This window comes from Pelophylax lessonae (assembly GCF_965119305.1).
Source record: "Pelophylax lessonae genome assembly, chromosome: 3".
Taxonomy (NCBI): domain Eukaryota; kingdom Metazoa; phylum Chordata; class Amphibia; order Anura; family Ranidae; genus Pelophylax; species Pelophylax lessonae.
The window spans coordinates 271765109-271780458 of NC_138770.1; positions in this window are offsets into that span (position 1 = coordinate 271765109).

Consider the following 15350-nt stretch of genomic DNA (forward strand, 5'->3'; position numbering starts at 1 on the left):
ACCTGACCTGGCGGCCATTTCACATTCCGTTTTCTGCCAGTGTAGGGAGAGGTCTGCTGTGCTCATTAGGGAGAGTTTGCTAGACACATATAGCGCTGTGAAGATCCACAAAAGTCCTTTCCAGAGCTGGTATTTCGGTATAGGCCTTCTACAGTCTCTTTTCAGGTTAGGGACAGGTATCCTGTGGTTGCTTTAGGGGCAGTTAGAGATCGGCTGCAGTCACAAATCGCTCTGTCAATGTCCACAAAAGTCCTTCTCAGGGCTGGTATTTCGGTATAGGTCTAGTATCTTTTGAGCTTAGGGAGAGGCATCCTGTGGTTGCTGTAGGGGCAGTTAGATATCGGCTGCAGTCGCACAGAAATCGCTTTGTCAATGTCCAGAAAAGTCATTTAAAATGCTCCAATGTCGTTTTAGGGTCCATTACAGTCCCTTTAACATGAGGGCCAGGTATCCTATGGTTGCTTTAGGGACAGTTAGATATCAGCTGCAGTCGCACAGAAATCGCTTTGTCAATGTCCACAAAAGTCATTTAAAATGCTCCAATGTCGTTTTAGGGTCTATTACAGTCTCTTTAACATGAGGGCCAGGTATCCTGTGGTTGCTTTAGGGACAGTTAGATATCGGCTGCAGTCGCACAGAAATCGCTTTGTCAATGTCCACAAAAGTCATTTAAAATGCTCCAATGTCGTTTTAGGGTCTATTACAGTCTCTTTAACATTAGGGCCAGGTATCCTGTGGTTGCTTTAGGGGCAGTTAGATATCAGCTGCAGTCGCACAGAAATCGCTTTGTCAATGTCCACAAAAGTCATTTAAAATGCTCCAATGTCGTTTTAGGGTCTATTTCAGTCTCTTTAACATTAGGGCCAGGTATCCTGTGGTTGCTTTAGGGGCAGTTAGATATTGGCTGCAGTCGCACAGAAATCGATTTTTCAATGTCCACAAAAGTCATGCAAAGGGCTGCACATTTTTTGGTATTGCTGTGCAGTGCACTAAAAAGGGGGGGGGGGTGTAATCCACAGTATAATATACTTTGTAGAAAGCATATTGTAGTGGATTAGTACTATTATTGTGCACTGTGCAGCATTGTGACAGGTGTGGTGGTGAGACTGAGCGTTTCTGCAGCAACACTACACACAGTGACAAAAGTACTTATAATGTATTATAACTGGTGTGGTAGACCAATTCCCCCCCCCCCGATGCCACATATTGAAGTGGGGTGTTATCTGAGTAAACTTTTTCAAGTGTATTTGTGTCATGCAACAATATTGCCTAGTTTGCTGAGTGAAGTCTGGTACACACAGCGCCAAACTCACTGGCCAATCTTTTGAACCGGTGTGCTACACCAATGCCCCCCCCAATGCCACATATTGAAGTGGGGTGTTATTTAACAGTATACATTTCTAAGAGTGTATTTTAGTCCTGCAAACATTTGGCCTCTTTTGCTGTGTTAACTCTGCTACACACAGTGACAACAGTTACATGCCAATTATTTGTAGAACTGGTGTAATAAACCTGTGCCCCCCCCCCCCATGCCACATATTGAATTGAGGTGATATTTAACAGTATACTTTTCTAAGATTGTATTTTAGTCCTGCAAACATTTGGCCTCTTTTGCTGTGTTAACTCTGCTACACACAGTGACAACAGTTACTGGCCAATTATTTGTAGAACTGGCGGACTGACGGACCGGCAGATAGGGAGGAGAGGCAGGCAGAACTTGCATTGCAGAAGAGGTAGAAAGCAGACTGCAAATGTATCACGAGCGAGCCATCAACCATGTACAGTCACATCTAGCGCTCCCAGGACTCCGGCACATGGCTCTGCAGTGTGGGCTTATATTAATGTGTCCGTTGCTGACACCAGTGTTGCCATCAAAACCAGTGTTGCAGTCAACGCATAAGTCGCGGTAAGCCCAACACTTACCTAGGGACAACCGCATTAAGAAGGCACCTGAAATCCCCTCACCAAGCCCAGTGGGAGCAAAACTGTCAGAACCCACAAAGCCACACTCCATGCTCTCACCATCCAGCCTCTTCTCCTTCTCCTCCCCCTTCTCCTGTCTCCTCACAGTTGTCAGACACTCCACCTTCCATGATGCCATCGTCACGTTTTTCTGGAAAAAGGCAGGCTTCTGTGGCTCAAATGTTGGAGCGTAAAAAAAGGTGTCAGTTCAACCCATGTGAGCTCATGTTTGCTGCCTAAACAGCCCGCCACCAACTTGTGTATACTGTGAACGCCTACTGTACCTCTAGCAGTCATATACTACGTTCTTTACTGTCAGTTAAACCCATGTGAGCTCATGTTTTCAGCCTAAACAGCCCGCCACCAACTTGTGTATACTGTGAACGCCTACTGTACCTCTAGCAATCATATACTACTTTCTTTACTGTCAGTTCAACCCATGTGAGCTCATGTTTGTGGCCTAAACAGGCCGCCACTAACTTGTGTATACTGTGAACGCCTACTGTACCTCTTGCAATCATATACTACGTTCTTTACTGTCAGTTCAACCCATGTGAGCTCATGTTTGCGGCCTAAACAGGCCGCCACCAACTTGTATATACTGTGAACGCCTACTGTACCTCTAGCAATCATATACTACGTTCTTTGCTGTCAGTTCAACCCATGTGAGCTAATTTTTGCGGCCTATACAGCCCGCCACCAACTTGTGTATACTGTGAACACCTACTGTACCTCTAGCCATCAAAAACTACGTTTTTTGCTGTCAGTTCAAACCATGTGAGCTAATTTTTGGAGCCTATCTGAGTATACTTTTACAAGTGTATTTGTGTCCTGCAACAATATTGTCTCTTTTGCTGAGTGAAGTCTGATACACACAGTGCCAAACTCATTGGCCAAGTTTTTGAACAACCGGTGTGATAAACCAGTGGCCCCCCAATACCACATATTGAAGTGGGGTGTTATCTGAGTATATTTTTACAAGTGTATTTGTGTCCTGCAACAATATTGCCTCTTCCACTGAGTTAAGTCTGATACACACAGTGCCAAACTCACTGGCCAATTTTTTGAACAACTGGTGTGATAAACCAGTGGCCCCCCAATAGCACATATTGAAGCGGGGTGTTATTTAACAGTATACTTTTCTAAGATTGTATTTTAGTCCTGCAAAAATGTGGCCTCTTTTGCTGTGTTAACTGTGCTACACACATTGACACCAGATACTGGCCAATTATTTGTAGAACTGGTGTGATAAACCTGTGGCCCCCCAATACCACAGATTGAAGCGGGGTGTTATCTACACAGACACATGGTCTAGCAAACACGGGCAGGGAAGGTATATCACTTTTACTGCCCACTGGGTGAACCTTCTGACGGCCGTTAAGCATGCAACCCGTGGCACCGTGTAGATTTAGTTGTACCGCCACAGATTGCAAGCAGGCCTGCCTCTTCTTCTCCTCCCCCTCCACCCTCCCTCTCCTCCTTGGCTGACTCCTCCTCTTCCACTGCTACCGTCTCTTCTCCTGCCCGGCCAAGAGCCCCAGAACCTATTCCACATGCCAGGTGAGACGTTGCTTGCCATGCTGTGCTGTGTCTGTTGTATCTGGAAGCCAAGAGCCACACTGGCCCTGCACTCCTTTCAGCTTTGCGTTCACAGGCAGATCAGTGGCTGACACCGCTGAATTTGTCAGTTGGTAAAGTGGTGTGCGACAACGGTGCCAATCTGCTGAACGCGCTGAAACAGGGCAAAATAACACACATGCCATGCATGGCACACATCCTGAACTTGGTGGTGCAGCGATTCTTTGCCAAATACCCTGGGGTCCAGGACGTCTTGCGGCAGGCCAGGAAAATCTCGGGCCATTACCGAAGATCTTACACAGCCATGGCTCGTCTTGCTGAGATTCAGCGGCGACACAACCTGCCCCTCAGGCGTCTTATTTGTTACTGCCCGACGCGATGGAACTCAACGTTGCATATGCTCGATAGGCTGCTCCAGCAGAAACGTGCAGTTAATGACTACCGGTTCAAACTCGGGGGCAGGACAGGTTCTGGGGAGCTTGGGTTTTTTTCACCTCGCCAGTGGCTGCTCATGCGGGACGCATGCAGACTTCTGCGGACATTCAATGAGATCACCAAACTGGTTAGTCACGGCCAGTGCGCCATAAGTGACATCATACCTTACGACTTCTTTCTGGAGCATGCATTGCGTCGTGTCATTGATCAAGCCGTCAAGGAGCAGGAGCAGGAAGATCAGGAAGTCGCATCTGAGACAAATCAACAGCAGGAGTCTGAAGAGGAGTCAGGGGAGGAGGAGGATGGTGCTGGGGTGGATAAAGGGAGGAGCAAGAAGAGCAAGCTTTAAACCTTTCTGGGATCCCTTGTGTTATCTGTGGATGGGGGGAGGAGAACGAGGATGACATTATCCTGGATGATGAGCTGGAAGAAGGCCACTATACCACTTCCAGTTTAGTGGGAATGGAGGCATACATGCTGCAGTGTTTTAAGGGGGACCCCCGTATAAAACGCATAAAGGCCAAGGACCAGTAGTGGGTGGCAACATACAAACACAAAATGGCAGAAATGTTACCACAATCACAGAGGGCGGTCAGAATGCAGCACTTCCAGGCCTTGCTGCTGGAAATGCTGCATTCTGCTTTTCCGTGCGCTGGCAGAGGAATTTCCAGTCACAGAGAGACAGTTGCGGGTAGCAAGAAGAGGGTGGTTGGAAGATGTCTTGGTCACTTCAGATATGAGATCCTTCTTTCAGCCGAACTATCGACAGCTGTACTCCCGATCCAGCATGAGGGAACACCTAGACCGACAGGTGTCTGACTACATCGGGTTAACGGCCGATGTGGACGCTCTGAGGAGTGATGAACCCCTGAACTACTGGGTGGGCAGGCTTGACCTCTGGCCAGAGCTTGCACAATTTGCAATGGAAATGTTGGCTTGCCCCCCACCCAGTGTCCTGTCCGAATGGACGTTCAGCGCAGCAGGGGGGATCGTGACCGATAAGCGCACTCGCCTAGCTCATAACAGTGTAGACAACCTCACATTTATAAAAATGAATGAGGCATGGATCTCTGAGGAATTCAACACATGTGACTAGTGGACCAGGTTTCATCGAAATTCCTCCACCCACAACAATTCCTGGTCCTTGGCTTCGCTACATACAGCGGCATAAAAGGCATTTCATGTCCATTGAATGGCAAATTTTTGGGGCCTTTCAGGGCCGACAATTATTTTTTCTGTGAATGCCTAATGTACCTCCAGTCACCAAATACTAAGTTCTTTGCTGTCAGTTCAAACCATGTGAGCTAATTTTTAGAGCCTATACAGGCCGACACTTACGGTTCTGTGTACTGTGAACGCCTACCATACCTCTAGCCATCAAAAACTACGTTTTTTGCTGTCAGTTCAAACCATGTGAGCTAATTTTTGCAGCCTATGCAGGCCAACACTTACGGTTCTGTGTACTGTGAACGCCTACCGTACCTATAGACATCAAAAACTAAGTTTTTTGCTGTCATTTCAAACCACGTGAGCTAATTTTTGCAGCCTATACAGGCCGACACTTACTTCTGTATACTGTGTGAATGCCTAATGTACCTTCAGCCACAGAATACTACATTCTTAGCTGTCGTGTAAACCCATGTGGGCTAATTTTTGGGGCCTTTCATGGCAGACACTTACTTCTGTATCCTGTGAATGCCTAATGTACCTTCAGCCACAGAATACTACGTTCTTAGCTGTCAGGTAAATGCACGTGGGCTAATTTTTGTGGCCTGGAATGGCCTACACTTACTTCTTTATCTTGTGAATGCCTAATTTTTCAGACTGGAAAGGAAAAACAATGGGTCTGTAAAGGTTCCGCCAAATTGTGGAATGGATGCGGACCCATTTTACAGATGTGTGAATGGACCCTATATGTATTAGACATGTATGTATTTTCCGGCTGCTGTCAGTTCTGGCTGATTTATGAAAAAAGAAAATATATTTTTTGCTGTAAAAAAAAAATAAAAAAATTTAGGGCAACTTTTTCAATTGCAATACTTCTGTTATGACATTGTCCATGTGCTGGGACGATTTGTGCACAGCTAGTATGTCTTTTTTTGGCTGCAAATATGACCTAAAGGTTTTTAACTACCTCCCACCCGGGCCATAGTACATATACGGCCGGGTGGGAGCTTCCTCCTTCTGAATGGACGTTCCGGAACGTCCTTCAGAAGGAGAGAGATCACGCCGCCGCGGGCACGCGCAGCGGCGCAATCTCGATGTGCCTGTGTCCCTAGGACACAGAGCAACGAGACTCGGCAGGAGGGCCCTGTGATTGGCCCTCCTGATCACATGACGGCTGTGACCAATCACAGCCGTCATGTAATGTCAATACAGCCGTTGTAACGGCTTCGATCTCTTCTCCTCCTGACAGATCCTGTCAGTGAGGAGAAGATCAGAGGATCGTTTCTGCAGCCGGGGTGATCAGTGAGTATTTCTAATTACTCACTGATCACAGGGGGGGTCTGTGCTGGTAATCAGATGATTGATTACCAGTGCAGCCCTGGGGGGAGGGGATGCCACTAGAGCCACCAGGGATGCCCACCCATGACCACCAGGGATGCCCACCATGGCCACCAGGGATGGGAAACAGGGCTCAGAGAGCCTGCCAGTGGTGCCCCCCTATCAGTGCTGCCCACCAATGCCATCTATCAGTGCTGCCCACCAGTGCCCGTTATTGCCATCTATCAGTGCCGCCCACCAGTGCCCATTATTGCCCACCAGTGCTGCCTATCAGTGCCCATCAGTGCCCCCCATCAGTGCCGATCAGTGCCGCCCATCAGTGCCACCCATCAGTGCCCATCAGTGCCCATCAGTGCCGCCGATCAGTGCCCATCAGTGCTGCCTATCAGTGCCCATCAGTGCTGCCTATCAGTGCCCACCAGTGCTGCATATCAGTGATATCTATCAGTGCCACATATCAGTGCCCATCAGTGCTGCATATCAGTGCTACCTATCAGTGCCCATCAGTGCTGCATATCAGTGCCACCCCATCAGTGCCACCCCATCAGTGCCACCCCATCAGTGTCTCCTCATCAGTGCCTGTCAGTGCGGCGTCATCAGTGCTCATCAGTGCAGGAAAAAACGTATCTATTTACAAAATTTTATAACCTAAACAAAAAAACTTTTTTTTTTTTCAAACTTTTCCTTCTTTTTTTATTTGTGCACCAAAAAAAAAAAAACCTGGCGGTGATCAAATACCACCAAAAGAAAGCTCTATTTGTGGGGAAAAAATGACATAAATTTGGTTTAGGTACAATGTTGCATGACCGCGCAATTGTCATTCAAAATGCAACAGCGCTAAAAGCTGAAAATTGGTCTGGGAAGGAAGGGGGTTTAAGTGCCCAGTATTGAGGTGGTTAAAGTTCGCCTCCCATTAAAGTCAATGGGGCCCGCTGCAAACTTGCGGTTCGCGGACTTTTGAGAAAATTTGCGGCTGGCGTTCGCGAACCGCCCCGGCCGATGTTCGTCCATCACTACATAGATCTTTATTGGCCACAGCAGTGATTCAGGAGATTGCCAATAAGCATTTTACTGTCCCATCAGTCACAAGATGGAACTCAGAGTTCAGGGCTTTCACAAAATTTGCAGGGCTCCCAGAAGAAAAGCTGAGGGAGATCTGTGATAAACTTGATGTGCCAAAGCTTCATCCACAAGAGTCTGCATTCCTTAACCACTTTCCCACCGGAGGATTTTGCAGCTTAAAGACCAGACCCCTTTTTTCAACTTGGCACTTCGTGACTTTAACTGATAATTGCTCGGTCATGCAATGCTGTACCTAAACGAAATTTACGTCCTTTTTTTCTCACAAACAGAGCTTTCTTTTGGTGGTATTTGATCGCCTCTGCGCTTTTTATTTTTTGCGATATTAATAAAAAAAGAGCGAAAATTTTGCAAAAAAATGACATTTTCAACTTTGTCTTTTAAAAAATATCCAATATACTCAATTTATGTCATTTTTTTTTGCCAAAATATATTTAGCTACATGTCTTTGACAAAAAAAAAATCAATGAGCGTATTTTTATTGGTTTGCGCAAAAGTTATAGCGTCTACAAACTATGGTGTAAATAGTGAAATTTACGCAGCTTTAATTTCTGACTGCCAATCTCATTTCATGAAGTGCTAAAATGGCGGGGCAGTACAAAACCCCCCCAAACTACCACTTTTTGGAAAGTAGACATCCTAAGGAATGTCCTGACAGGCATGTTGAGCTCATTGAATATTTCATTTTTTTGTCACAGGTGTTTGAAAAATGACTAAAAAAAATTTTTTTTTTTTTTTTACACAAAGTTGTCATTGAAATGATATATTGCTCACACATGCCATGGGTATATGTGTAATTACACCCCAAAATATATTCTGCTGCTTCTCCTGAGTACAGGGATACCACATATGTGGGACTTTTTGGGAGCCTAGCTGTGTAGGGGTCCCCAAAAACAAATCACCACCATCAGAATTTCAAAGGGCGTACATTTTTCATTGCATTTTCTCACTACCTCTAACGGTTTAGGAGGCCCTGAAATGTCAAGATACCACAAAACCCCCCCAAATGACCCCATTTTGGAAAGTAGACACCCCAAGCTGTTTGCTGAGAGGCATGGTGAGTCCATGGAATATTTTATATTTTGCCACAAGTTTTGTGAAAATTACAATTTTTTTTTTTAATTTTTTTTTTTTACACAACGTTGTCACTAAAAGATAAATTTCTCACACATGACATGTGTATATGTGGAATGACACCCCAAAATACATTCTGCTGCTTCTCCTGAGTATGGGGATACCCCATGTGTGAGACTTTTTGGGAGCCTAGCTGTGTACAGGACCGCAAAAGCCAATCAACACTCTCAGGTTTTCTAATGGCGTAAATTGTTCATGTCATCTCTGCACTACCTGTCACAGTTTCGCAGGCCCTAAAATTCCAAGATAGCACAAAACCCCCCCAAATGACCCCATTTTGGAAAGTAGACACCCCAAGCTATTTGCTGAGAGGCATGGTGAGTCCATGGAATATTTTATATTTTGCCACAAGTTCCGGGAAATATATATATATATATATATTTTTTTTTTTTTTTTACACAAAGTTGTCAGTAAATGATATATTGCTCACACATGCCATGGGTATATGTGAACTGACACCCCAAAATACATTCTGCTGCTTCTCCTGAGTACAGGGATACCCCATGTGTGAGACTTTTTTGCAGTCTAGCCGAGTACAGGACCCCGAAAACCAACCTCCACTTTCAGGCTTTCCAAGGGCGTAAATTGTTGATTTCACTCCTGACTACCTATCACAGTTTCGGAGGCCCTAAAATTCCAAGATAGCACAAAACCCCCCCAAATGACCCCATTTTGGAAAGTAGACACCCCAAGCTATTTGCTGAGAGGCATGGTGAGTCCATGGAATATTTTATATTTTGCCCCAAGTTCCGGGAAATATATATATATATATATATTTTTTTTTTTTTTACACAAAGTTGTCAGTAAATGATATATTGCTCACACATGCCATGGGTATATGTGAACTGACACCCCAAAATACATTCTGCTGCTTCTCCTGAGTACAGGGATACCCCATGTGTGAGACTTTTTTGCAGTCTAGCCGAGTACAGGACCCCGAAAACCAACCTCCACTTTCAGGCTTTCCAAGGGCGTAAATTGTTGATTTCACTCCTGACTACCTATCACAGTTTCGGAGGCCCTAAAATTCCAAGATAGCACAAAACCCCCCCAAATGACCCCATTTTGGAAAGTAGACACCCCAAGCTATTTGCTGAGAGGCATGGTGAGTCCATGGAATATTTTATATTTTGCAACAAGTTCCGGGAAATATATTATTATTATTTTTTTTTTGTTTTTTTTACACAAAGTTGTCAGTAAATGATATATTGCTCACACATGCCATGGGTATATGTGAAATGACACCCCAAAATACATTCTGCTGCTTCTCCTGAGTACAGGGATACCCCATGTGTGAGACTTTTTTGCCGTCTAGCCGAGTACAGGACCCCGAAAACCAACCTCCACTTTCAGGCTTTCCAAGGGCGTAAATTGTTGATTTCACTCCTGACTACCTATCACAGTTTCGGAGGCCCTAAAATTCCAAGATAGCACAAAACCCCCCCAAATGACCCCATTTTGGAAAGTAGACACCCCAAGCTATTTGCTGAGAGGCATGGTGAGTCCATGGAATATTTTATATTTTGCCACAAGTTCCGGGAAATATATTATTATTATTTTTTTTTTGTTTTTTTTACACAAAGTTGTCAGTAAATGATATATTGCTCACACATGCCATGGGTATATGTGAAATGACACCCCAAAATACATTCTGCTGCTTCTCCTGAGTACAGGGATACCCCATGTGTGAGACTTTTTTGCCGTCTAGCCGAGTACAGGACCCCGAAAACCAACCTCCACTTTCAGGCTTTCCAAGGGCGTAAATTGTTGATTTCACTCCTGACTACCTATCACAGTTTTGGAGGCCATGAAATGCCAAGACAGCACAACCCCCCCCCCAAATGACCCCTTTTCGGAAAGTAGACAACCTGAGCTATTTGCAGAGAGGCATGTTGAGTATTTTGCAGATCTCACTTTTTGTCACAAAGCTTTGGAAATTGAAAAAAGAGGAAAAAAAATGCATTTTCCTGTTTTTTCTTCATTTTCCAAAAAAAATTAGAGCTGCAAAATACTCACCATGCCTCTCAGCAAATAGATTGGAGTATCTACTTTGCAAAATGGGGTAATTTGGGGGGGTTTTGTGCCATCTTGGCTTTTTATGGACTTCAAAAGTGTGATAGGTAGTAAGGAGTGAGATCAACAATTTACGCCCTTGGAAAGCCAAAAGGTGCGCATTGGTTTTCCGGGTCCTGTACGCGGCTAGACTGGCAAAAAGTCTCACACATGGGGTATCATTGTACTCAGGAGAAGCAGCAGAATGTATTTTGGGGTGTCATTTCACATAAACCCATGGCATGTGTGAGCAATATATCATTTACTGACAACTTTGTGTAAAAAAAAATAAAAAAATAAAAAAAAATTTTTTTCCCGAAACTTGTGGCAAAATATAAACTATTCCATGGACTCACCATGCTTCTCAGCCAGTAGCTTGGAGTGTCTACTTTGCAAAATGGGGTCATTTGGGGGGGTTTTGTGCTATCTTGAAATTTCAGGGCCTCTGAAACTCTGACAGGTAGTCAGGGGTAAAATCAGCAATTTACGCCATTAGAAAACCTGAAGATGTGGACTGGTTGTCGGGGTCGCGTACACAGCTAGGCTCCCAAAAAGTCTCACACATGGGGTATCCCTGTACTCAGGAGAAGCAAAAGAATGTATTTTGGGGTGTCATTTCACATATTCCCATGGCATGCATGAGCAATATATCATTTAGTGACAACTTTCTGTAAAAAAACAACAACAAAAAAAATAATAATAATTTTCCCGAAACTTGTGGCAAAATATAAAATACTCCATGGACTCACCATGCCTCTCAGAAAAAAGCTTTGGGTGTCTACTTTTCAAAAAGGGGTAATTTGGGGGGTGTTTGAACTGTCCCGGCATTTTATGCTCAATCTTAGCCACACATCACCCACTCTTCTAACCACTTGAAAATCAAGCCTTTTCTGTGCCTTTTTGTTTACATGAAAAAATATTTTTTTTTTACTAGAAAATTACTTTGAACCCCCAAACATTATATATTTTTTTAAAGCAGAGGCCCTATAGAATAAAATGGTGGATGTTGCAAATTTTTTTGTCACACGGTATTTGCGCACAGATTTTCCAAACGCAATTTTTGTGAAAAAAATACATTTTTTTTTAATTTATTGCACAAATACACTATATAATTCCAATTTTTTTGGTAAAATTTAAAAGATGATCTTATGCCGAGTTCATAGACACCTAACATGACATGCTTTAAAAATTGCGCATGCCTGCGCAGCGGCAAAAACATACGTACATTTTTAAAAACCTTTAAAAGTCTCTACAGGTTACCACGTTAGACTTACAGAGGAGGTCTACTGCAAGAATTACTGCACTCGATCTGGCGATCGCGGCGATACCTCACATGCATGCTGCAATTGCGGTTTACATATGACACTAGACCACCGCTTGCGTGCGCCATTGCGCGCAAGCACCGGGGGAAAGGGGGGGGGGCTCAATTTTTTTTTTTTTCTTTTTTCTTTTGCTTTTTTATGTTATTTTGACACCTTTCCTTTCATTTTTTTTTTTAAATCATTTTTATTGTTATCACAGTGAATTTAAATATCCCCCATGATAGCAATCTGTGGTGACAGGTACTCTTTTTTAAAAAAATTGGGGTCTTTTAGACTCTAGATCTCTCCTCTGACCTTAACGCATCTGACCACACCAAAATTGGTGTGATAAAATACTTTCCCAATTTCCCAATGGCCCTGCTTATTTCTGGCGAAACAGAAGTCATGAAATGCTCGTAGCCTCCGGCATCTTAGGCCATAGAGATGATTGGAGCCATTCTCATCTCCAATTAGCTCTATGGTTAGACAATTGAACCACCGGCTGCACTCTCGGGTTAACCGGTGGGACGGGAGAGCCCGAGAAAAACCACGGAAGGCTGCGGAAGGCGGCGGTGGGGGGGGGGGGAGGCCCCTCCCACTGCATGTAAAAGCAGTCTAGCGGCCAATTACCTGCTAGGATTGCTTTTACATGTAAGCCGACCGCTGGCTGTAAAAAACGATACCAAGATGATGCCTAAATCTGCAGGCATCATCCTGGTATAACCACTCAAAGTCCAGCAACGTACCAGTACATTGCTGGTCCTTGTTTGGCATATAGGTTTTTTTTTTTTTCATGCAGCCTGTGGGCTGAACGGAAAAAAAGAGAACCTATCAGAAATCAGCACAGGAATAATGCGTAGTATTACTCATCATTAACCGCCCAAACAACCACCCACTGAATTTAATGATGGGTATACACGGCACTATCCACGTATACCAAAATAGGATTTTAACTGCAGTGCTGAAATCAGAAAATCACCACAGCTGCTATCAGCAAAGGTATCCATATATGCTGAGCGCAAACACTGTTTGTGTCAGAATATATAAAATCAATGCGTGGTAGCCGACGAGTACCTGCTAGAGAAACAGGTCACAAAAGAATGAAAAAACAAAGGACATTAAAAAAAAGTACAGTAGGAAGAGTAGGACATATAAAATGACTGACACAACAAAAGTTTTTGGATTCTCATCATTAACCGCCCAAACAACCACCCACTGAATTTAATGATGGGTATACACGGCGCTATCCACGTATACCAAAATAGGATTTTAACTGCAGTGCTGAAATCAGAAAATCACCACAGCTGCTATCAGCAAAGGTATCCATATATGCTGAGCGCAAACGCTGTTTGTGTCAGAATATATAAAATCAATGCGTGGTAGCCGACGAGGGACCTGCAAGAGAAACAGGTCACAAAAGAATGAAAAAACAAACTAAGGACATTGAAAAAAGTACAGTAGGAAGGAGAAGGACATATAAAATTACTGACACAACAGTTTTTGGATCCTTTTATTTTTCTAACTGTTTCTTGATTTGGGACTGCGATCTTCTGCGATCTTCTCTTCCAGCTTGGGTCTCTCAAAATGTCGATGGACATCCAACATCTTTCGAGACCCTGTGTTTATGTGCCCTACACTGTGTCGTGCTGTACCCTACGCTAATACTCCACTAGTGTATGGTAGCGCTCGAAACATTCCCCGATGCAGAGACCAGGTTGGTCAGGACATTTGGGACAATAATAACGGGTGTCACGCCTAAATCCGCGCCTGCTACAGACACGACATCTTTTTTGGGGGTATCTTTGGGTAGGGGTACTCGGGAGGACATAAGGAAAATGCCTCTCATGCAGCCGGCTCACTGCATCTGGAAGGGGAAGTTGGGCAGGCATGCCTCCTGGGTACAGGTAGGCAAGGATGATCTCTTCCTGGAATTCCCGGAAAGATCCAGTTCGTCCTGACGCCCTGTATAGGACAAAGGCGTTCAGCATAGCCAATTGGTAAAGGTAAACAGACACTTTTTTGTACCAGCGTCTGGCTTTACGGGCAACTAAATACGGCGCCAAAAGCTGGTCGTTAAGGTCCACCCCTCCCATGTTAAGGTTATATTCGTGGACACAGAGGGGTTTCTCCACAACGCCAGTTGCCGTAGTGATTTGGATCGTCGTGTCTGCGTGAAGGGAGGACAGAACATAAACATCCCGTGTATCCTTCCACTTCACCGCAAGCAATTTGTCCGTTTTCAAGCAGGCTCTCGCCCCCCGACTAAGACGGGAATTTACAAGCCGTTGGGGGAAGCCCCGGCGATTAGGTCGCACGGTGCCACATGCGCCAATTTGTAAATCGAGAAGGTGACTAAATAGTGGCACGCTTGTATAAAAGTTGTCCACGAACAAATGGTACCGCTTTCCGGATAAGGGTGACACCAAGTCCCAAACGATCTTACCGCTGCTCCCTATGTAGTCTGGGCAGTTGGGGGGCTCCACACAGCTATCTTTTCCCTCATAGACCCGGAAACTAACTGTATAGCCTGTGGCCCTGTCACACAATTTATACAGTTTGACCCCGTACTTGGCATGCTTGCTGGGGAGGTACTGTTTCATAGCAAGGCGGCCAGTAAATTTAATCAGGGACTCGTCAACGCAGACAACTTGTTCGGGGGTAAACAAGGCTGCAAACCGCTGATTGAAGTGGTCTATGAGGGGCCGAATTTTGTGGAGCCGATCGTATTCAGGGTCTCCCCGAGGACGACAGATTTCATTGTCGCTGAAATGCATGAATCGCAGAATTTGCTCGTATCTCCCCCTGGACATGGAGGCAGAGTACATGCGCATATGGTGAACTGGGCTAGTGGACCAATATAGCCGCAATTCACTCTGTTTAGTTATGCCCATGTGGAGGGAAAGGCCCAGAAAGATCTTAAATTCGGAAACCGTTATAGGTTTCCAGCCGAATGGTCTGGCAAGGTGTGAATTTGGGTTGGCGGCGATGAACTGTTGTGCATATAAATTTGATTGATCCACAATCGATCTGTAAAGATCTTCCGTGAAGAACAGCTCATAAAAGTTTAGGGGCGTAAAACCAGCTGTCTCCACGTGGATTCCAGGTTGGGCGGTGAATGGGGGAAGTACTGGCGCTGTAGTATCGGTGGGTTGCCAATTAGGATATGCCAGCGCATCAGGGAGGGCACTATGGGCTCTACGGGCCTGTCTACGAATACGCGGTGGCTGCGGGCCACTACTTGTGCTAGCCACCGCACCAGCTTCAACTGCACTTAGGGGACTCGCCACGTCACCAGGTCTTACT